Source organism: Humulus lupulus, chromosome 9 (genome assembly GCF_963169125.1).
Source record: "Humulus lupulus chromosome 9, drHumLupu1.1, whole genome shotgun sequence".
Classification (NCBI taxonomy): domain Eukaryota; kingdom Viridiplantae; phylum Streptophyta; class Magnoliopsida; order Rosales; family Cannabaceae; genus Humulus; species Humulus lupulus.
In genome coordinates this window covers 49,544,354-49,566,351 of record NC_084801.1, presented here as the reverse complement: position 1 = coordinate 49,566,351, position 21,998 = coordinate 49,544,354, and the positions used below count along the sequence as shown (strand labels likewise).

The 21,998-nt window shown below is 43.7% G+C and overlaps 1 non-coding gene across 1 annotated transcript; it reads right to left on the bottom strand.

The window, feature by feature from the left end:
- Positions 1-12,682: 12,682 nt before the first annotated feature.
- LOC133802960 (small nucleolar RNA R71) lies at positions 12,683-12,789 on the bottom strand. Its single transcript, XR_009877702.1, has one exon. It is a non-coding gene; the product is annotated as a small nucleolar RNA R71 (small nucleolar RNA).
- Positions 12,790-21,998: the final 9,209 nt, after the last annotated feature.

The following is a 21,998-nucleotide window of genomic DNA, read 5'->3' as shown; positions in this document are numbered from 1 at the left end:
AGAGAACTTCGACGGGGCACACGCCTTATTCCATGACCTTCGGTTGCGAGGCCGTCATCCCAGTAGAAGCTATGATCCCCTCTCACAGGCAAGACACCTACGATCCTACCCGGAACCATGCCCTCCTCCAGGAGTCCTTGGACATGATCGAAGAGCTCCGGGAGCAGTCGCAGGTCCAACTAAAAATGTACCAAGGCAAGATAGCCCGACACTTTAACATGAGAGTCCAGAGCCGTACATTCGAAGTTGGGGATCTTGTCCTACGGAGAGAATTTCCTGCTACGCAGGATCCGGGAGTAGGAGTCCTCGGACCCAACTGGGAAGGCCCCTACGAAGTCCAAGAAAAAGTGGGCCATGGGACGTATCACTTAAAGAGACTCGACGGATCTAAAGTCCCGTGCGCCTGGAACGCGGAGCACCTCCGCCGTTACTACCAGTAGGCCCCGGACCATCCAGTCGGAAGTCCTTGGTGAAAATAGCAAAAGTGAAAAATGTGGAAATAATCCTCCCTGTTGTAAAACTAACGCCGAGCAGGCTAATTTAATGAAACAACGGAGAGATTCACTCCGCTTTTACTGCACTTTTTATCCCTATGTTCAAAGCTGCGTTTTAACAAGTGACCACGCGGTCCGGAGACGTCCGGACCCCACGCTCACTTGGGGGGTATACATGGCTAAGGCATAGCCATACGCCCCTTGAACAAAACGTACACAGAACACCACTTATGTGCTAGCATTGTGTTTGAAATTTTTAAATTGTTTGAAATGTTTAAGTTGTTAAGCTTAGGTTTATTTTGTTGCCATGAACATGCTTGCATTACGTGTCATATGTGCATTATGTGCTTATGTGAAAATTTCCATGGAAATGCCTGCCATTATGTATCATGAGAATTATCTCCTGTGTAGCCCAGCGATGGACGGGACTGGGGGTTGAGGCACGTTCATAGAGCTACACCAAAACACCCCCAACTCCCTGACAAGTCCTTTGCAGAATTCTCCGCGAGCGCTGCAGAGCTTTGCTTCACAAGCTCCAGCTCCGGGTCCCGCAAGGCGAAAGATGGCAAGATCCGCGAGCGCTGTAGAGCTTTGCTTCGCAAGCTCCAGCTCCGGGTCCCGCAAGGCGAAAGATGGCAAGATCCGCGAGCGCTGTAGAGCTTTGCTTCGCAAGCTCCAGCTCCGGGTCCCGCAAGGCGAAAGATGGCAAGATCCGCGAGCGCTGTAGAGCTTTGCTTCGCAAGCTCCAGCTCCGGATCCCGCAAGGCGAAAGATGGCAAGATCCGCGAGCGCTGTAGAGCTTTGCTTCGCAAGCTCCAGCTCCGGGTCCCGCAAGGCGAAAGTTGGCAAGATCCGCGAGCGCTGTAGAGCGTTGCTTCGCAAGCTCCAGCTCCGGGTCCAGCGAGGCGAAAGATGGCAAGATCCGCGACCGTTGTAAGCCTTGCTTCGCAGGCTCCAACTCCGGATCTCCAAAAATAATGCATGGCAAGCTCCATGGCCATTGCAAGTTTCAGCTCCAGAAGCAGACATGCTTGATCCCCCCACTCACAGCCGGCTTTGCTTCGCAAAGCCCCTGCTCCAGGATCACACCTGGTGGGCGTGGCGATTTCCCCGACAGCAATAAGCCTTGCCTCGCAGGGCTCCATGCCAGGTCCCTGAAGTCAGCCACAATGAGGTTCGCAACAACAGTTAGTTTTGCTTCGCAAAGATCTAACCTTAAGTCTAGCGACGCTCACCAAAAGAACTCCCGTTCCAAACAATGGAACGACTCACCTTAGCAATCCCAGCGAACAGTATAACTGCAAGTCCCGGGATTGGCTATTTGCCTCAGGAAAGCAAAAATACGGTGAAAGGAGCCTGGCCGTTGGAACCAGGAAACCTTCGTAACCTAGAAACTACATGGGAAAAGACATCATCCGTTAACGCTTCAAGTGGGAAGTGCATAGGTTTTGGCCGTTGGAACCAAAACCCCATACGCCCCTACAACAGTTTCTACCGTATAAATGTCTACCCTAAGCGCAAGGATAAATAAAGAACTCGGCAGAAAAGAAAGGAGAATGCTATGATTATGGTAAAAATGTCCGCAATGAAAAACTCAAAATGAAAAATAATTAAAGATAAAACCCCTTCAAGCATTGGGGGTAACTACAGCTTCCACGACCGCAGCTTCGGGGGCATCGGTTTCAACGGAGGCTGGCGGAGTCGGCTCATTGGAAGGAGGAACTTGGTCATGAGAAGGTTCAGGGGTCCCCGCCTCTCCGGGATCTCCCGCCTCAGGAGCTTCAGCACGTTCGTCAATGTTGTAAGTTTGGACGTACGCCTCTGGGCCCTGATCCCACACGAGTAGCTTCTCCCTCATAGCTTCGGCATCATCTCCCAGATAGCCTAATACCTCCGGGTTCACTTTCCAGAGTTGATGCATGAGGACCACATGCGATATATTAATCGTCCTGTTCAGTATCACCTCAGCATCCTCCTTCTCCTTCAAGCGCTCCGCCTCGGAGGCTGCCAGCTGTGCTTCCGCGACAGTTAGTTGGGCCCTCAATTTTTCCATTTCGGCCTTGGAGGCATCCCGCTCCCCCTTAAGAGAATCAATCTCCTTGCGCTGCTCCCTATTTTGGTTCAGCACGGATTGCTTCTCGGTCACATGCCCCCTGGCAGTGAATTGCAAGGCCCCGATCTCTTTATCCTTCTCGGCAAGCCCCAACTGCAGCATAGACACGAGATCCCTGCTCCTCTTATGGAGTTGCTCCTCCTCGTGCAGCTTACTCTGAAGAGTGGAATATTCCTCTTGCCGCTTAAGGAGGAGATCGTTTTTTGATTGCAAGCGGGCTTCCAGGGTATCCTTCTCCACCTTGGCTTGGGACAGCTCTTCCCGAAGCTTGGAGTTTTCGGCCTTCGTCCCATCTGACCGCTGTCTGAACTCATTCTCTGCCTTGGCCCGGTACTCTTGATATTTGGCAAGATATTTCTTCTCCGCCTCTTCTTCAGCCGTACGCCGGGCCTGATCAATCTTCTCCGAAGCCCCCAAGGCCTGTTGGGTCAGCTTCTGTTTCTCCGCCTCCAAGGCCTGGCGAGCCAGCTGGCTCTCCTCCAGCTGAACCAGAGCTGCACCAACCTCCCGGAACGAGCGTTCCGCGATCATAGAGGCCTGCAAGGAAAGACAACAGAATGAGCTAAAACCGGACCAAAAGACAGGTGATCCCAAAAAATAACAACTGACGGCTTACCCCGGACAGTTGCTGCTTCACAGCGTGTGTCAGCAACAGGGGATCCTTGCTGCTACTGATGGCCCACTTCTCAGAATTGAGCTCGCATAAGCTCAGGGCCATGTCCTCCATCATCTCAGCTCCGAACGGCGCCAATGCACGTCCGAGCCTGGGCACCAGTCTCTTCTCCAAGGCTGGACCATCCAGAACGACTCCGGCCGGGTGAAGAGATCTCACCCCCTCGGCCAGCTCAGCTCTCTTCACGGCAGACAAGTTATCTGCCCTTCCCTGAGTAACGGCCTTCTCCGCCTCTAACCGCCTCTTCAAAAAACTATCGGCCCGTCTTACACCCTCCAGGAGAGCAGTGGGAAAACTGGTTGGCTTCCGCGGTAAGTGGAACTTCAGGCCAGGCAGGGGAAGATTGGTTGTCTGAGAAGACGGAGACCCCGGAAGAGTGGACCCCCTTTGAGCTGGAGGAGGAGGCAGCCGGGGTATTAAGGCCCCGGTCTGTTGCTTTTGCTGCTGCGGCAGCAGAAGTAATTGCCCTTGTTGCTGCTGCTGGTTTGGATGTTGTTGTTGCTGCTGCTGCGGCGTTGGTGATTGTCTCTCTTGTTCCTGTTGCTGCTGTTGTTGTAGTTGTGGTTGCTGTTGTTGCTGTTGTTGTTGCCTTCGACCAGGAGAAGAGTGTCTAAGGCGTTTGTTCTTAGCGCCCTCAGCATCTTCTCCGGGACGCTTGCTCACCCCAGTTGTCCTCACGGGGAACACAAGCCCTTCCCCGTCGCTGCTGCTACTCGAGACCATCATAGTCTCGGAAGGCCCGTCAGCAGGGGACTTCTCTACCCTCGGAGACGCTTGCGCCTCGCCACTTGTCTTCTTGGGGGAGGCAGCCTTACCTCCCCTACCAGCCTTGGTCTTCCGTCCTTTCCCCGTGGACGGGTCTTGGCTGGTGGCAGCCTTCTTAATAAGCAAAGTAACCCTCCCCAACATCTTGGCTTCGGGATACTCTGCAAGAAACATACAAAGCAAGGTTAACGAACCAACAAGCAATGAGAAAGAAGATAAGCGGAAGACAAGACAATCAATAACATAAAAGCACAAGCAAGCCCGCCAGCAGGGAACAAGAAACAAGAAAAAGAAAAGTTTGAAAGGGACGACCATGCACGAGAAACGTGGATGGCCTTCCCCGAGCAAAACAAAACATCGCTTCCTGCTCCAGGAAGCTCCCGTACTCCTTGAAGTCCGGGAATGACATGCTGAGAGAAGAAGGGTCAACCATGATGACACCTTCTGGTAGACCACCATCACTCAGACACCAGAGGAGCTCATCTACCCTATCGCAATACCTGTCGAAAGGTATCCTACGCGGATCTAGCCTAAGGAAACGGGGATCAAACCCCATCTGAGAGGTCCGGGAAACCTCAGATAGGCTGGGGGTGTGGATCAATCGAAAACTAGTCTTACCTCTCCCGGAGGTACTAGCCCCCGGAGCCCCTTCGTTAGGGTAAGCCGCGGCGTGGCGAGCCTCGATCTCCTCTTCCTCTGGCTGGGGGTCGGGGAACCTCTCCGCCCAACTAGGAGATAGAGTATTTTCGTCCCGAGCTGCTTGGGTGATCACCTTAGACAGCTCCAGGGCAATCTGCTCCCGGATATCAGCTGACACCTGAGTTTGCCCCCTGCCACTCACTGGCTCGATGTTTTGTAAGGAGGCAAGTAGCCCATACTCCCTCAACGATTCGGAGGTCACAAGTCCCTCCACTTTCAACTCGTCCTCAGAAAGCCCTTCGTAGAACTTGGACCTCCTTATCATCTCCGCGCAGCGGGGTGTCCGCGGAACGACTTCTGCGAAAATCAAATACAAGCGTTAGAGATCCTCCCAAAAAGCAAATCAAGTGCAAAGAAACAAAGTAGAAAAGGAGAGGAAGGAGCGCTTACCAGGGATTTTGAAGTCCAAAGATAGGGCTGGCACCCTCTTCAGCGGGAAGCCAGTCGTCAGGAACCAGTATTCCCGGAGGTCTGGAACCCTTGCGGTATGACAAGTGGGGCACATCACGTCCGAGTGCCTTTCTAGCCTGTAAAACCCCACCTTGTCTGAATGACCCCTCATAGGCTGAGACTTCAACCCGTAAAAGTACAGCACCTCCTCCGGGGTAGGAGCTTCCAGTCTCCGGGACTTGCAAAAGATGAACCACCCTGCTAAGAGCTTGTAGCTGGGAGGAATTAACTGGAAGGGGGCAATCCCCGCCTTCACACAGAAATTGGCGAAGTAACTCCTTAGGGGCAAGTGCGCCCCGCACACTATGTGTGCCCAGCTCCAGGCACCAAAGCCCCCGTGACTCTGGCTAGCTGACTTGCCCAGCACCGACAGACGGTGCCACATCAGACCTGGGATGTTCTTCAGGCCTGCCTCAGAGGAATACAGCTCCAGCATGCCATAATTCCTGAAAAGGTTCGGTTTTTGGTCCATCTCCCAGATGGAACTATTGGAGGTTGGTGGGCTAGCCGCGACCGCTTTCGCCTTTCCTTTCCCCTTTCCACCAGCGACAGGAGAGCCCTTCTCTTGGGCAGAATCAGCCTCCCCCGCAGCAAGGAGTCGTTCCTTCGAGATGTTCGTCACTGGACAAAAGAAAAGAAAGAAGAAAACACTCTAAGCAGTCAGCACCCTTGTCATACCCTAGTGGTATCAAAGGCGTCGGGGAGACCCTCCCCGAAAACTGCTTGGAGAGGCTCCCACCGAGCTTACCGAGGGATTGGCACCATGCCACCCGAAGGACAGCAAGGAACCAGACTCAGACCCCGAGCCTAAGCCCACCAAAAGAAGTGTTTTTCCAGAGAAAGACACCCTAAAGGCGTTCATGCTTATGCCCTAAAACAGCAAAACAAGGGACGACTTTCCAAACGCAAAACGCCAAAGCATGCAGAAAAGGCTACTTATCGACTCACAATCAATCACATGCCTACCAAAGCCCTATTCACACATGCACATAAGCAATAATGGCAGAAACCTCTACTCTAACAACTGCCAACAACCTAAGGTTTGGGAGGAAAGAGCAAAGTAGAAATACTTACTGATATTCGGGTAGTTGGAGGTTGAAGGAGTAACTGGATCACTGCACAGCACGATCGCGAGAAGTAAAAGCTGCAAAGACGAACGGCGATTCAAACCAAGAACTTCGGGGAATAAACCCACTGCCAAATCAAAAAGAAAAGTTTCCAGATACTTACCGAAAATGGCAAGTTCGGGGGAACGTAAGCTGGGAAGCCTGAGAGTTCGAAGGTTTGGAAATCTGAAAATCCTAAAGATGGAGAATCTGAAAGCGTAAAGAGGAAGAAAGGTCCTTTCCCTCGTTTTTATAGCAGGGAAGAGGCCGTTTCGAATTCCTCAAGTGGACGGTCCCGATCTTCCCATTCCGTGTGCATCAGATCCAACGGCTGGAGAGGAAGCGACGATCCTATTTATGACTCCTCGGATGGGAATAAAGTATTTATTTCCCATCATTACACCACCTCGGGCCCGGAGTACCATTAAAAACCGTCAAATCATTAGTCAGATGACTGACGCACGCATACTCAACCAGTCGCCTCACGCCCACGTCTTGGTCGCAGAACCATTCCCAGAATGACACGTGGTCCTTGCCACACTTGAGTACTTGATCTCAAACAGAAGAAATTCCCTTTCTTTTTCATACTAACACTCAGGCGGGAAAAAGGAACCCTTCCGGGAACACAGAAGGTGCCCCCTCGCCTAATCTAAGAAACCGATTGTACAAGCTCCCAGATCCCTCAAAGCTCCGTGACCTTGGGGGGTAAATGTTATCCAGATTTCCGGATAGCGTTTAGATTGATGGCCTCGGGGAAGCAGAATTATCGATGTCTTTCACGGTAGGTGACCAGAGCTCGCGGATGAACAGAAAGGCTTCACCTCTCCCGCTTGGTGTCCGGATTACTCTTCCAAGCAAACACAATACGGAAACTCGTCAACTCTCCCGGACTCCCAAAGGGGTATCCTTCGGGGAAGCTCCTTCCAGGAGAAGCTCTTCGAGTGGTCTCCGCGGAAGCAGTTCCGTGCCTCGCACGGAACAAAGCCAAACGGTCGAGTCCTGGAGGAGGCATATTTGGAATGATATCCGCCTGACACAGGATCCCGCCTGACACGCCCGACAGGTCAAAGCCGCACACATCCCAGCACGCCTAAGGGTACCTTTTCGCCTACTGTTCCGCTGACAACTTGGAAAAGACGGCTGACTTTGTGTGTTCCCCATACTTTCACGTAAATATACCCACATAGAGTCTTGTAGCCATGCTACTACAGTAATTGTATCCCTATTTATGGCTGGTGTAATTAAGACTCATGTACGTAGAGAAAAACCCTAATCCAAAACCCTAGCTATAAAGACCCCTTCATTTTACAAGAAGAGGGATGAACAAATCATATAGCAAAAACTCTACTAAAATCTCTCTAGCTTCATCTTCTTCAAGAGAACCCGAGAGAAACACTGTGAGTGTGTGAAGTTCTTGTGCACCAGCCATCTTACTGTAACCTTTCCCAAGTATAATAACATCGACTCGTGGACTAGGGCTTGTTAACGCCTGAACCACATAAAAACACTGTTTGTTTAGTTACATTTTAGCATTTCTACAGTTCTTATCTTTTTATTATTCTGTTAGTTATTCGTTTCCGAAAAACTCGGTAAACACTACACAAAGATACCCTCTGACGCTCAAGTTAGTACAATTTCCCTCAAGACAATCAACAAAAGTAGCAAATTTTGTGAACTAAAATAATAAAAGATCTATTTTGAAGTCCTTTGGGGTACTATTTATAGATTTTAAATATTTAGTTTAGATAGAAAGAATTTATTCCGATTAGTACACATCATACATCATCATTCTGTAAGACAGTGGAAAATGTGGAAATAAACTAGGTCTAGCGCTAGTAAACCTTCTTTCAAATACTTATTAAAGGATCCTGGTCACTTGCTTCACAACCAATGATTAGGCAAACTTTGCTCCTACACTAATAAAATGACATTGAAATCTAATTATCTTTTGGCAATAGTTCTCCCACTAAAGTAAGTTTGTAAAACTTAAATCACTTCAGCCATGTTTGGTTTTCAAATTGTACAATCTAAGAAGTATTGATAATTTTGTAAATTTTGTACAACTAATAACTTCATTTTAGTGTCATTTTAGGATGTGTTTTTGTGGTAATCTTGAGTCTTTATGTTTGTTTTTTGCAAGATTACACTTGTGTTTGTCTTTGTTGGAGTATTTTGAATCATGAGCTAAACGTGAAAGAACAAAATATGGTGGAAAAATGGAACTTTTGGTGGTTCTTCGACTCAAATTGGCATTAAGTATGAGTTACAAGAAGTTTTTGATGAATGAAGGATTTCAAAAGGTCAAAATCTAAAAGAAAAAAAAATAGAATTAGAGTCGCGGCCCTTAAGGAATTAGGGTCGCGACTTGCTTTTATTAGTCGCAGCGCTAGAAGAATTAAAGGCAAATTCAGGAGGCGCATGGAGACGCGAGCCGCGACCTGGGTGAACAGGGCCGTGGCGCCTGAAGACCTGACCAGATTTGGAAGTGCCTTAAGAAAGACACGGGTTGCGACCTAAGAAAGGCCAATTTACGGCCCACCTTGCCAACACAGAATAATTCAATTTTTAAAAAAAATATAAATTCAGACTTTAGGTTTTAATTAGGGAGGTCAGATTTTTTATTACGAATTTAGAGAGCAATTCTGATTCTGAGGCATTGTTTTCTGCAATTTCATGTTTTTATTTTTTCTTCAAGCTTTTGGATTTTATGTTTTTGAATAATTATTTTGTTGTTTTAGTCATGTCTAATATGAACTAAATCCTCTATCTAGGCGTTAATGTAGTCGCTTGGTATTCTTTTTAATGTTATTATGATGTTCTATTGATTATTCTTCTTTACTCTAATCTATATAATATTTGCCTAATGCTAGTAAATACTTGATCAATATTTGCTTGATTTATGATTTTGATTCAAAATTCAAAAGATGTGAATTGAATATGCTAGCGTTATATAAACATAGGTTACATATTTGACGAAAGTACATGTATGGCTTGTGTAGCAATTAGGTTTCTATACTTAATGTCTGCTACATGTTTATGTTTATCACGGAGATGTAGAAAACCTACATATAGGTTGAGATCTTATATCTTGAAAAAGAATAGGAATCCATTTTTGTTAACCTGCTATTAGAATAGGACGAAGAGATTTAGAACTGATTAGTAAAATTAATAGAATGAAAAGTTGATGAACTTAATACCCTAGGTCTTCTTATTATTGATTTTTATCCTTTGATTAGTTGTTTTGTTTACAGTTATTTAAATTTTGTTTGTAATTAGATTTATTCATCTTAATTTTACTTTCCAAATAGAAAGTAAAAGCACTTATTGGTAATTGGGATATAGTCTCTGTGGGAATGATTCTTATTTACTATCTATATTACTTGAATCGATTGTGTATACTTGTGCATCATATTTTACCGATCAAGTTTTTGGCGTCATTGCCGGGGACTAATATCCAATTTTCGTTGTTGCCATTGGGTTTCCCGGACCTATTGGCGGCTTTGGTGGGATCTTCTTTCGGACCCTGGTCGTCTACGGGCGTCTTTCCTTCGTTGGCAATGGCCTCTTCCAGCTTGATGTACCTGTTTGCTCGGTCCAAAAATTCTTGGGTCCTTTTTACTCCATTCTTCCGCAAGCTGTTTCAGAGGGATGAATGGCTCTGTACTTCAGCAGTAAGTGCCATCATCTTTCCTTCATCACCAACTGTCTTAGCATCAACAGTGACTCGCATAAAACATTGGACATACCCCTTCAAGGTTTCCCCCTTTTTCTGGCGTACCTCGACCAACTGGTTGGCCTCGGTCGGATGTACTCGACCAGAATTTGAAAACCACTCCTACGCAGTATCGGACAAGGTGGCTGGAAAGATTCTGCATCGAGCGTCATCTAACACCTTCTGGATATCCATTTGTATCTCGAATTTATTTACGTGAGATACTGGGTCTTCTAATCCAGTGAAGTTGGGCAAGATCGGCATCTTAAATTTGCTTAGGGTCTCGGCCATTGCTATTCTTTGTACAAACAGAGTGCCTCTTCTCTGGTCGTATTCAATGTGGGATGTCTGGCTCCCCACTAGCTGCTGGACAACCTGGTTTAAAGCATCGAGTTGGGTCTGCACGACGTCTGGCACTACTGGAGTGATTGGTGCTGGAGGTGCACACTTGTCGTGCCTCTCTCTTATGTCAATAAGAACATCCCTCAAATACCCATCCCTACGCCTTTGTTCGCTCGCGCCCAGTCAATCAAAGACGTTGGGCTGTCTAGGCTGCCCCACATCGTTTTGGCTCGTCGGCCAGTTCTCTCTTGGTGGGGGGTTCTGTTCTCCAGCCCTCCCTCCTTGTCGCCGACCAGCGTTTCCTCTCCCAGAATCCACCTCATTATAGTCATGCCCATCCCTAAAGTGTGACCAACTACGGTGCGACTTGTTGTTCGCACTGTTTCCTCCTCTTGCTGGCATATCCCGACCAACAGGTGGAGGCTTGCATTGGTTGGTAGGTCCCTTGGCATTATTATGTCATGGGGGACTCCCGACCGTAGAGCCTGAATCAACCTGCCTTTTTCTCGCAGAAGGATGTTGTCCCCTGCTCGGTGGGTTTGGCTCCTCGGCAATCTGACGTCTAGGGCTCCAGGGAGGCTACCCAGCCTTATTCTGCCTTTGTTGCTGGGGATGATCTCGACCAGCGCGAGAAGGTGGTTGCTGCTTAGTATCATGAAATGGAATATCCTTTTGAGCAGCAGGGGGTTACTCCGGCCTCTGAGGGTTTGTCGGTTGAGGTGGAGTGTGGTGATGTTGAGGATGATCTGAATGTGGACCTTGCTGCGGTGGCGTATTAGGTGGCTGATCCGTTCAGAAGCCGATGCAGGCTGTCCTCGGGCCAACTGAATGGTTGCCTCCAGAGCGGCAGTGGCGTCCCTTTGTCGGCGGTCCATGTCGGCTTGCCGTTAATTCAATTCTTGGCGTTGCCTATCAATCTCTCTCTGCTGCAACGCCATCGTTTCATCCACATTTTCTTGATTAGCCCTCAGATTCGCTAATTCCTCCTGCAACACAATCAGAGTCAACCTCAAGGTCTCATAATCCATTTCCTCCTCCTCCAAATCCACTTGCGGTTCATCTTCAGCCACATATTGCGGAGGAGGCTGGGTTGGTGCATTATCAGAGGTTTGTCCAGTCTTTCTATTTGTTTTCTCCATTTGATCTTCTTGGAGGTCTTGAGTTCAAATCTCAACGAAAGCACCAAAATTTTGACCCTTGATTTGGTCAACAACACGGAGTCAAGTAAAACGATAGAAATGAGATGAAATCAAGACAAAAAGATAAACGACACAAAAGATTTATAGTGGTTCGGCCCCAGCAAATGGTAATAACCTACGTCCACTTAGTGTTCTTATTAATGTAGAATCTCAAGAACTGTGATCAACACAAGTTTCACAAGCCTCAGGATGAATACAAGTATGGCAGATAAGAACACTCTAATTCTCTCTCAGAATTCCAGAGTTTAAAAAGTCCAAAAGAAAAGTCCCCTCTCTTAAGACCTTTGATTCTTATTTATAGGCTCAAGGAGTTCTACATGGGACGATGGGCCCTAATTACACTTAATACAAGTGTATCTAAATAACAACAGAAATAACAGTTATTACATAAATACAAAGTTACATATCTGCAGAAAACATTTGAAATACTACGACCAAACTAGTTGCTCATGAACTATACTGTCTGTTGAGTGAATTCTCTTCTGGTCGATGGTCGAACAGATCATACTCACTTAAACGGTCACGTGTATGTTAATTCTTCCACATCATCAGGTAGTCCTTTTTTGGGTAAATAGTGGGGAAGTGGACAAAAGAAACTCATACCGGTAGATCTTGAAATTGAAAGAACGTGCAGACAAAACCCAAAGATAAAGAAAAGGTTGGATTTTTCCATGGCTGAGAATCAAGGAAATGCAGCAATCAATGCTTTGCTAATGTTAATAATATTCCAAATATTGTTAAGGTCACAGTGGAACGAGGACCAAGGACACTTAGAGACTATGTACTTCCTACTGTCACAGGGGTGTATTCATGCATCAGACACCCCACTATTGTTGCAAATAATTTTGAGATTAAGCCAATAGTATTACAACTGGTGCAGTCTATTGTTCAGTTTGGGGGGTTGCCCACGGAAGATCCTAATTTGCACATAGCCAATTTCTTGGAGCTATGTGCAACATTTAAGATGAATGGGGTGACTGACGATGCGATTAGACTTAGTTTATTCCCATTCTCTCTACGAGATCAGGCAAAGAGTTGGCTAATTTCACTGCAAGCTAATTCTATAACAGCATGGGAGGAGTTAGGCCAGAAGTTCTTAGCAAAGTTTTTCCCTCCAGCAAAAGCTGCAAAGTTCAGAGGGGAAATTAATAATTTCTCCCAGACAAAAGGGGAATTGTTGTATGATGCATGGGAAAGGTTTAAGGAATCGCTAAGGAAGTATCTGCGTCATGGTATAGAGAAATAGATGCTAGTCCATAATTTTTATAATGGGTTGAATAGTACTACTCGTACCATAATAGATGCTGCAGCATGAGGTGCGTTCATGAGCAAGAGTGCTAATGAGGCGTATGAATTGCTAAATGAGATGGCAATGAATAACAACTAGTGGCCAACTGAAAGGGGAAAAACAAAGAAGGTGGCTGGTATGATTGAATTGGATGCTATTTCTATGCTTACAAGGCAAGTGGCAGCTTTAACGAAGCAGTTACAACAAAGCAACCTGTCAGCTCAAACCATGCAAGTTCAGAGTTTATGTGGGGCATGTGGGAGTGCTCATCCATTAAATCAATGTCCTGCCATGGATATGAATAATATACCTATGGAACAAGTCCAAGCTATAAGTAATTTTCAAAGACCAATCAATAACCCCTTTTCGATGTCATATAACCAAGGGTGGAGGAATCACCCTAGTTTCTCATGGACAAATAATCAAGCTGCGCAATAACCTTTCCCTCAAAATCAGAAACAATACTCACCTCCATAGCCATAGCCAATACCACATCAATCAACACATATGAAACAACCTGATGCACAATTCGATGTACTGAACCAGTTCATGACAGAAACTAGGGCATCTATCAGGAGTTTGGAGACTCAAATGGGGCAGTTGGCTACTATGATGACAAACCGTGCTCAAGGAAACTTACCAAGCACTATAGAGGTAAACCCAAAAGAACAGTGCAATGCAATATCCTTAAGGAGTGGCAAGGAGTTAAAAGAGCCAAAAGTAGTTGATAAGGAGAAGGAAGTGAGTGGGTCAAATATTACTTAAAACTTAGAGAAGCATCCAAATATAAGCATAGATCACCATATAAAGATTCCATACCCTTAGAGGCTTCAAAAGAATTAGCTTGACAAGTAGTTTTCTAAATTTTTGGATATCTTTTGAAAGTTACACATCAATATCCCGTTTGTTGAGGCACTGGAACAAATGCCAAGTTATGTGAAGTTTATGAAAGAAATTTTGTCAAAGAAAAGGAAACTAGAGGACTATGAGATAATGACACTTACTGAGGAGTGTAGTGCGATAATTCAAAAGAAACTACCTCCCAAGCTTAAAGATCAATATTCCATGTCTATAGGGGGCTCAGTGGTGACAAAGGCTTAATGTGATTTAGGGGCCAGTGTGAATTTAATGCCTCTATCAATCTTTCAGAAGTTGAATTTGGGAGAAGCTCGGCCTACTGTCGTGTCTTTGCAGATGGCGGATCGATTAGTCAAACATCCTCGTGGAGTGATTGAGGATGTATTGGTGAAAGTGGAAAAATTCATCTTTCTTGCAGACTTTATTATTCTTGATATGGAGAAAGATGAAAATTGTAACTTCCCAAAATTACCTAATAAGGCTTAGGGCCTTGATTAGGGGGCCGGAGTGACAATATGTGAAAATATGTGTTTAATTGCTATGTTAATTGTAATTATGTGAATTACGTGATAATATGACTATATGTGCATATTTAGGGGTATTAAATATGCACACAGGCCTGCTTCTTATTAGAAGGGCGACTTTGGTAATTTGGCTCGTTGCGGGCATAATTGTATATCTATGTGCATATATGTGATATATGTGAGAGACCACATTGTTATGTGGGTTTATTTGGGTTACTTGGCACGAGGCGATCCTAAGGATCAAGCTAGCGGGAAAGTCACAGCGGGACCCAATACTTGACTCGGGGCGAGCCAAGGGGTATTTTGGGTAATAGTCATTTATTTGGGTTATCGGGTTATGGAAATAAATAATTGGAGATATATTTGAAGTTATAGTGTTTAGGAGGGAATATTGGGAACAATTACCATTTTTCCCTCGGGGACGTTTTGGTACCCCGAGCCTTGGGATTGGCTTAAGCTAGATAAGCTTAGTTATACAAAAGACAAAACAACAGAACACTTAGATGCTTTGGGTCTAGACCAACTCTCTCTCTATTCACTCTCTCTTTTCTCTCAAGACCACTTTCCAAGTTAACCATTGAAGCTAAGGAGGATTTGGGCTAGTAACACAAGGATTGGAGCTAAAGTCTTGGAGATTAATTCAGTAGCATTTGGGGAATTCGATCTTCAGTGAGGTAAGCTTTGAATTATAAATTTTGGCCATTTAATTATGGAATTTTCTGGCTGGTTTTTAAGTGTTTTGAGCCTTTGAAGTTCAAAGATTGAAGTAAGGATTTAATGAGTTTTGGGACTAGTAAATTGTTGGGTTTGCTACTGGGAACATATTAGAGTTATTGTATTGATTTAATTATGTTATTGGGATGATTTTGGGTTAAATTGGATGGGATTTAGCTGCTGAAATGGAGGTTTTTCCGGGTTCGAAGGGGTCGTGTCGCGGCTCTGTTCTTGGTGTGTCGTGGCCCTCTGAACTATTAGGAGCCAAGGTGGGCTCTGCTGCAAGGGCAGGCCGCGACGCCACCATGGCTGGGCCGCGGCGCATGTCTGCTGGTTGGGGAGGTTGAGCCTGTGGTTGGAGGCGAGCCACGACATAGGGGCATGGGGCTGCGACTCTTAGGGGATTTTGAGCACGAGAACTTAACCTTAGGGGCTCGGGATTATTTCAACTACCCGGTTTGATGGAACCCTAGGCCCCGGAGGCTAGGACTTGGTCCGGAAGCCTTTGATCGCTCAATATTAATGGAATCCTATTTTATGGTTGTGACTTAGGGTATCGCTAGGGGCTCAGTTTCGGGATCGTGCTCGATCGTCGTTCTTATTTGCACTTGCTTGGACCTAAGGAATGAAAACTACACCCAGAACATGTTGTATGTGATTAGGGCTTGGCCCGTTTGTTGTATATTAATACGATAGGGCTTGGGCCCCAGGATTGGTTATGTTAGGCTATTGTTCTAAATGCTTGTTGATAAATGCTTAAGTGCTTATATTCGTTACATGAATTCTATGGTTAGGGCATGTGGCCCCTTTATGTGAATATGTTTAGTATTTTGGAAATGGTTATTCAATGGGATTGTATGATTAGCATGAATATGTGCTTGATTGTCGGGATGTGCCTATCCACATCTGTTTCTTATAAGTAAGGTATGTAATCCTGGATCGGGCTTGACTTATGAGTCAAGGACAACAATAGCGCGATGTGCACCGGTCGAGAGGCATTGGCCTAAACAAGCAACCTATTATTACGCTGATCGATTGTAAGGCCAAAGGTGAACAACGGGGGTTAGGCTAGCTCTATGGCTAGTGAGACAGAGCTAAGGGCGAGGCCCCATGTGACTCTATGGTCACGTAGCTATGGCATAGGCCCGAGAAGTGGCTTAAAAGCAAACTGAATAGGGCAGCGGCCCCAGGTTGATCCAATGATCATATGATTGAACTTAAATGTTATTGGCTATGAATTAATGTTATTGATTTCTATCGAATGGTTATTTTAAAGTTATGTTTTCTTTTGTTGCATGTTCTGTTTTCTTGCTGAGCCTCGGCTCACGGGTGCTTTTTGGTGCTGGTAAGGGAAAGGGAAAGCTTGACCAGCCATGAGTTGGAGAGCTTCGATGGCGGCGTGTACATATGCGGCTGCCCGACTATCACGGCCGGGATTATCTCAGAGGAACTAGGGTTACAGCCTGGTTTTCCACTTAGGCCGGCTGATGTAACTTTTGATATGTATTTACTCTTTTTAACAGTGAGTTGTAATATTTTGGGATCCCATGTTATATAAAACTTTTGGGATAAAATTCAATGGTTCTATGACCAAATTTTTTAACCCTAACTCTCGTCATTAACTTTAGTTACACGTTTTAAGCCAAATGACCTGATTAGCAGGTCTGACACAATTTTATTTACATAGTGTAACAGTCCTGGATTAGGAGGGCGTTACGAAAATATTCCAATAATACTTGGATGGCCATTCTTGGCTATTGGTAGGGCTTTAATCAATGTACAAGAGGGTGAGTTAAAGCTGCGAGTGCAAAAAGAGGAGGTAATATTTAATGTTTTTGCAGCAATAGAAGTTCCAACTTGTTGTAGAGTTGAAGTGATAAAAAGAGGAGAGAACAAGTTGGAAGTCTCTAAGCAAAGATCCATGGTTAAGACTGGAATGCGAAAAGTGTGTCATCGTTTAAAAAGGTTCTTTAGTGAGAATATTCGAATGTTACATGAGCGGGGTAAAGTTCCACCAATTTATAATAACAAGAAACGAGGACTAACTCTTGACACTATGGCTCTCAAGGATGTGAGGGGTGAACTTGATCCAAGTTGAAATATGAAAGAAAACAAATGTCCGGCTAAATGACATTAACGACAGCGCATTTGGAGGCATTCCAATCTTTGATTTGCATTTTTTTATTAGTTTTATTTCGATTATGAACACTTTAATTTTAGTATTTTGTTTATTTATTTTTATTTGATTTTAATTTCTATTAAATATGGGACTAATTTGAGTTGCAGCGCTACTTCGGGATCTGACAAAATGAACTATGGGATAACCAAAAAAATTTCTTTCCCCATTCCCGATTCATCATCTCAATCTGTATCATTTTAAGCAGTCTGAGGTGTTAGGTAAGTTTCTTTTCCTTAACTTTTATTTTAACATTGGGGACAATGTTTAGGTTAAGTTTGGGGGAAGAAATTTATTGTTTGTGTTGTGTTGTGTTTGGTATGTTTTGTCTAGGTTGTTTAGAGTGTTAGTTCAATCAAATTGACAATGATTAGCCAATGATAATGTGATTGAATGATGTGATGTGATGTATAAATTGAATGGGAATGAAGCCATAAAAATTCGTGTGCTTGGTTGAATATTTCTTTCCATTTTTTTTAGTTTGTCAACTTAAATAATTGAGAGCTTAATCATGATTTTTAATAAATTGTATGTGATTGAATATTATTTATGCTTGCTGAATGTAGTAAAATAAAAATAAATTATGAAAATATTTTTATCCTAGAACTTGTTTGCTTGCTATTTGAGACAAAATCCTAGATGATGCATGCTTAGGAAGATGATTTAGGCAATTCTTTGGAGCGTTTGAGCCTTTCAAGCCAAGTTTGATTTATTAAATCCCTAATTACCCGATTTTGAGCCTAATTTGATTTTTTTTCTTTGTTTGACACTTATTTTGTGCCTATGAGAACTTTGTTATTTTTCTTTCCTTTTGATATACCATGAGAATATGAAAAGTGATTGGGGGATGGTATGTAATGGGGGTTTATTTGTGGAAGTTTATGTCATTAATAGAAGAAAAATTGAGAGAAAAAGAAAAGTATAGTGAAAATGAACTACACTCCAATTGAAAATACAAAGAAATAAGTTTGGGGGAGCGTTGTATCATTAGAATAAAAAAAAATCAGTTTATAAATTTCTCTCAAAGTAAGAAAATTTGGGATTATTTTTGGGGTTTGCAAGTTGATACAAAATTGGTTTGATTGGTTTGTGTGCTTATGGTATATTTGAGCCTAAATGACTTTTTCATCTACCTTTACCTAAGCCATTCAATTATAAGTTGTGGAAGTCCTATTAATTTCTAAGCATATGTTTTCTACATTAGTGTAGATTAGTAAGTATAGCAAGCTTATGAGATAATGATATTAATTGATTGTAATGAAAAAAATTGGTGAGCATGAATTGATTCGAATGCATTTTATTTATTAATCATGATTTTTGAGAGCTTTTATTTTTGTTTGGACTTAAGTCAATTGGAAGAATGTTTTGACTGAAATTCTGGATTATAAGTTGATTTTCCTGAAGATTATATAAGTATGTTAGTCATCATAGCTTGAGGCTTGAATAATTGTTGTTGGCTTGATTCAATTGTTTTTGTTGTTTAGGTTTTAGTCGAGTCTGTTTATTGTTGTGTTCTTTACTCGAGGGTGAGTAAAGAGTAAGTTTGGAGGATTTTGATAACTCCATTTTAGTGTCGTTTTAGGATGTGTTTTTTGTGGTAATCTTGAGTCTTTATGTTTATTTTTTGCAAGATTACGCGTGTGTTTTTCTTTGTTGAAGGTTGGTGTTTTGAATAACACGAAAAGAAAAAAAAATGGTGGAAAATGGAACTTTTGGTGGTTGTTCGACTCAAATTGGTGTTAAGGATGAGTTACAAGAAGTTTTTGATGAAGGAAGGATTTCAAAAGATCAAAATCAGAAGAAAAAAAAATAGAATAAGAGTTGCAGCATGGGCTTAAGGGCCGCAACTCTAGTAAAGTTAGAGGTTGCATAACCTACTGAAAGGAATTAGGGTCGCGGCGCTAGAAGAAACAGAGGCAAATTCAAGAGGCGCATGGAGACGCAGGTCGTGACCTGGGTGAAGAGGGCCTCGCACCTGAAGACCAAACCAGATTTTGAAGTGCCTTAAAAAAGACACGGGCCGCGACCTAAGAAGGGCCAAGTCGCGGCCCGCCTTGCCAACAAAGAAGAATTCAGTTTTTTTAATATAAATTTAGACTTTAGGTTTTAATTACGGAGGTCATATTTTTTATTACAAATTTAGAGAACAATTCTGATTCTGAGACATTGTTTTCTGCAATTTCATATTTTTATTTCTTCTTCAAGCTTTTGGATTTTATTTTTCTGAATAATTATTTTGTTGTTTTAGTTATGTTTGTTATGAACTAAATCCTCTATCTAGGGGTTTATGTGTCGCTTGGATTTCTATTTAATGTTATTATGATGTTCTATTGATTCTTCTTCTTTATTCTAATCTATATAATGTTTGCCTATTTGCTTGATTTATGATTTTGATTCAAAATTCGAAAGATGCGAATTGAATATGCTATCGTTATATAGACATAAGTTACATATTGGACGAAAGTATCTGTATGGCTTGGGTTATGGAAAGGACTCCTCAGTGATTTTGATAAAGCTGGTTATGATAGGCTTTGGTTTGATCCAGGGTATGGATTGGTTAAGTAATTATGGAGCAATCTTAAATGGCAAGGAAAGTATAGTAACTCTTGGGCTTAAGAGTGGAAAGCCTTGTGATAGTCGCATGGTGCATGTGTAATGCCCCAAATTTCCTAATAAGGTTTTGGACCTTGATTAGGAGGTCGGGAGGGCCATAATTGATTTACTATGCTACTCAATGATTATATGCATGTTTATGTGAATTATATTATGATATGATGTTATATACATGCATGTGGGTCCACAACTGTTTATTAAACTGTTTTGGCAATTTGGGCGGTTTAGAGCATAATTGTGAATTTCGGTGCATTTTGTGATTTGTGAATGAGATCCCGTCATTATGGAGATATGTTCGAGCTTTTCGGCATGAGACGATCATGAAATGCAAGTGTTCGGTCTAGTCATAACGAGTTTAAGTTCGGGGCTCGGAGTGAGTCTCGGGATGGTTTTAATGATTAGAGCATTACCGAGAATTAAAGGGTAATGGGATATGGATTATTGGTGTCTGAGAATATTGAGAATAGCGGGAATTGGAGAGTGTTAATTGTGATCAACAAAATAGGTGCGAAAGGACAGTTTTGCCCTTGGTGGCTGTTAAGGTTTTATTTTAGGCTTGAAGGCATTTAGGTCTTCTCCCCTAAAGGATTTATATAAACCATTAAGGCTGTAGAAGAGAAGCAAAAACAGAGTATCCTTCTCCTTCTCTCCCGATAGGTTTTCCCCTTCATTTCTCTTTGGATTTTCAAGCTTCTTTTGTGGAATTAAGCCAAGGAAAAAGCTTTGCCAAGCTAGGGTTATGCTCCACCATTGAAGAGGGTGTGTTGTTGAGATTGAGGTGAGTTTTTAACCATTAGAACTATAGCTTTTACTCTGTTTTCTTAGTTAAGTTCCCACTGGTTTTTGAGTTGGAAAGTTGAGTTTCGATGGGTGTTTTGGCTAGAGTTCTTTGGGTTGTGATGCTTGGGCCATGTGAGGATGGTTTTTAGGTTCATTTGGGACTGAATTTGATGTTTGGAAGCTTTTGATTTGGGTTTGAAATGGCAGAATCGAAGGAGGAAATTTCTGGGCTGAAGGTAGCGCTACAGCGCCCAGTGTAGGGCGCTACAGCGCTACCTGCAGAGGAGGTTGGGCAGTTGTGGTTCTGAGTAGAGCACTGGGGCGCTAGGAGGGCAGCGCTGTAGCGCTCCCTGTTTCTTTAGAACCCTGTTTTAAGTGTTTTTAAGGGTTTTTGGCTCGGGGTTTCAATCCTTAAGGCCCGGGATCGAATCTACTCACCGTGTGGGCATGTTTTAGGGTCCCGAGAGTGGGGTTTAGACCAAGACCCTATCATTGTTGATTTTCATTAATTGGAGATTATATTTGGTTATGACTAGGTGACCGCAAAGGGATTAAAGGATCGATCATTCTCAAGGGTCATTCTCGCTCGGACCAGAGGTAAGAAAACTGCACCCCATGTGTGACATGCATAGTCATTCTTGATGCATGTTGGATGTTTAAATGTAAACATTGATAGCATATTGAATGCTTGGAAATTTTGCCCATTTGCATATGATTATTATTGAGGCATGCTAGTTGGTTAAATGTGATGCATGTGATGCACGAGAAACATGTGATTAGGGCATGCCATGAATGATGAATATGGGATTGGTTAGAGCTTGAGTCTCTGTGTTTGTGTACGATCATGATAATGCTGGTAACTGTTAGGTAAGCATGCTGAATGCCCCACTCTTGGATAATTGGCATATGATACACATTGATAGCATTGCTTACTTGTGCATGGTACTAACTAATTAGTCAGATTTGGCAAAGGTGTTAGTATCAACTGTGAAGCTGTGACTCACTAGTCAAGTTCGGCAGTGGTACTGGACACTGGTCACATTGGGCTGACTCACTAGTCAGGATAGCCTTAGCGTGTTCCACGCAAGCCATGTCGATTAGATCAAATCGACCTTCTGCATTGAATGACTCAAAGATCATTAATGCAGGACCAACCCCAACTTCGATGAATATAAACAAGCGTTTATCTAGCCAAAGGCTAGTCATTTAGAGCCAGGGCCAACGAGCCCCGTGACTGTTAAGTCACATGGCTATGGGCACCGGCCCTTAGTGACATGCTTGGCAGTCACTCATTTGATAAGAGCCATTGTAGGAAAGCCCAGGTAACGGTGTCGTTACACGGCTATGGGTACTGAGACCCTAGTGACTTGTTTGTCAGTCACTCAGTATGGTTTACCAGAACCTCAAGTGATATTCACTTATCTGATCAGAGCTATGAGCTTTGTATGATCATTTTGATCATCATATGCATGGCTATGGGCACTGGCCTCAA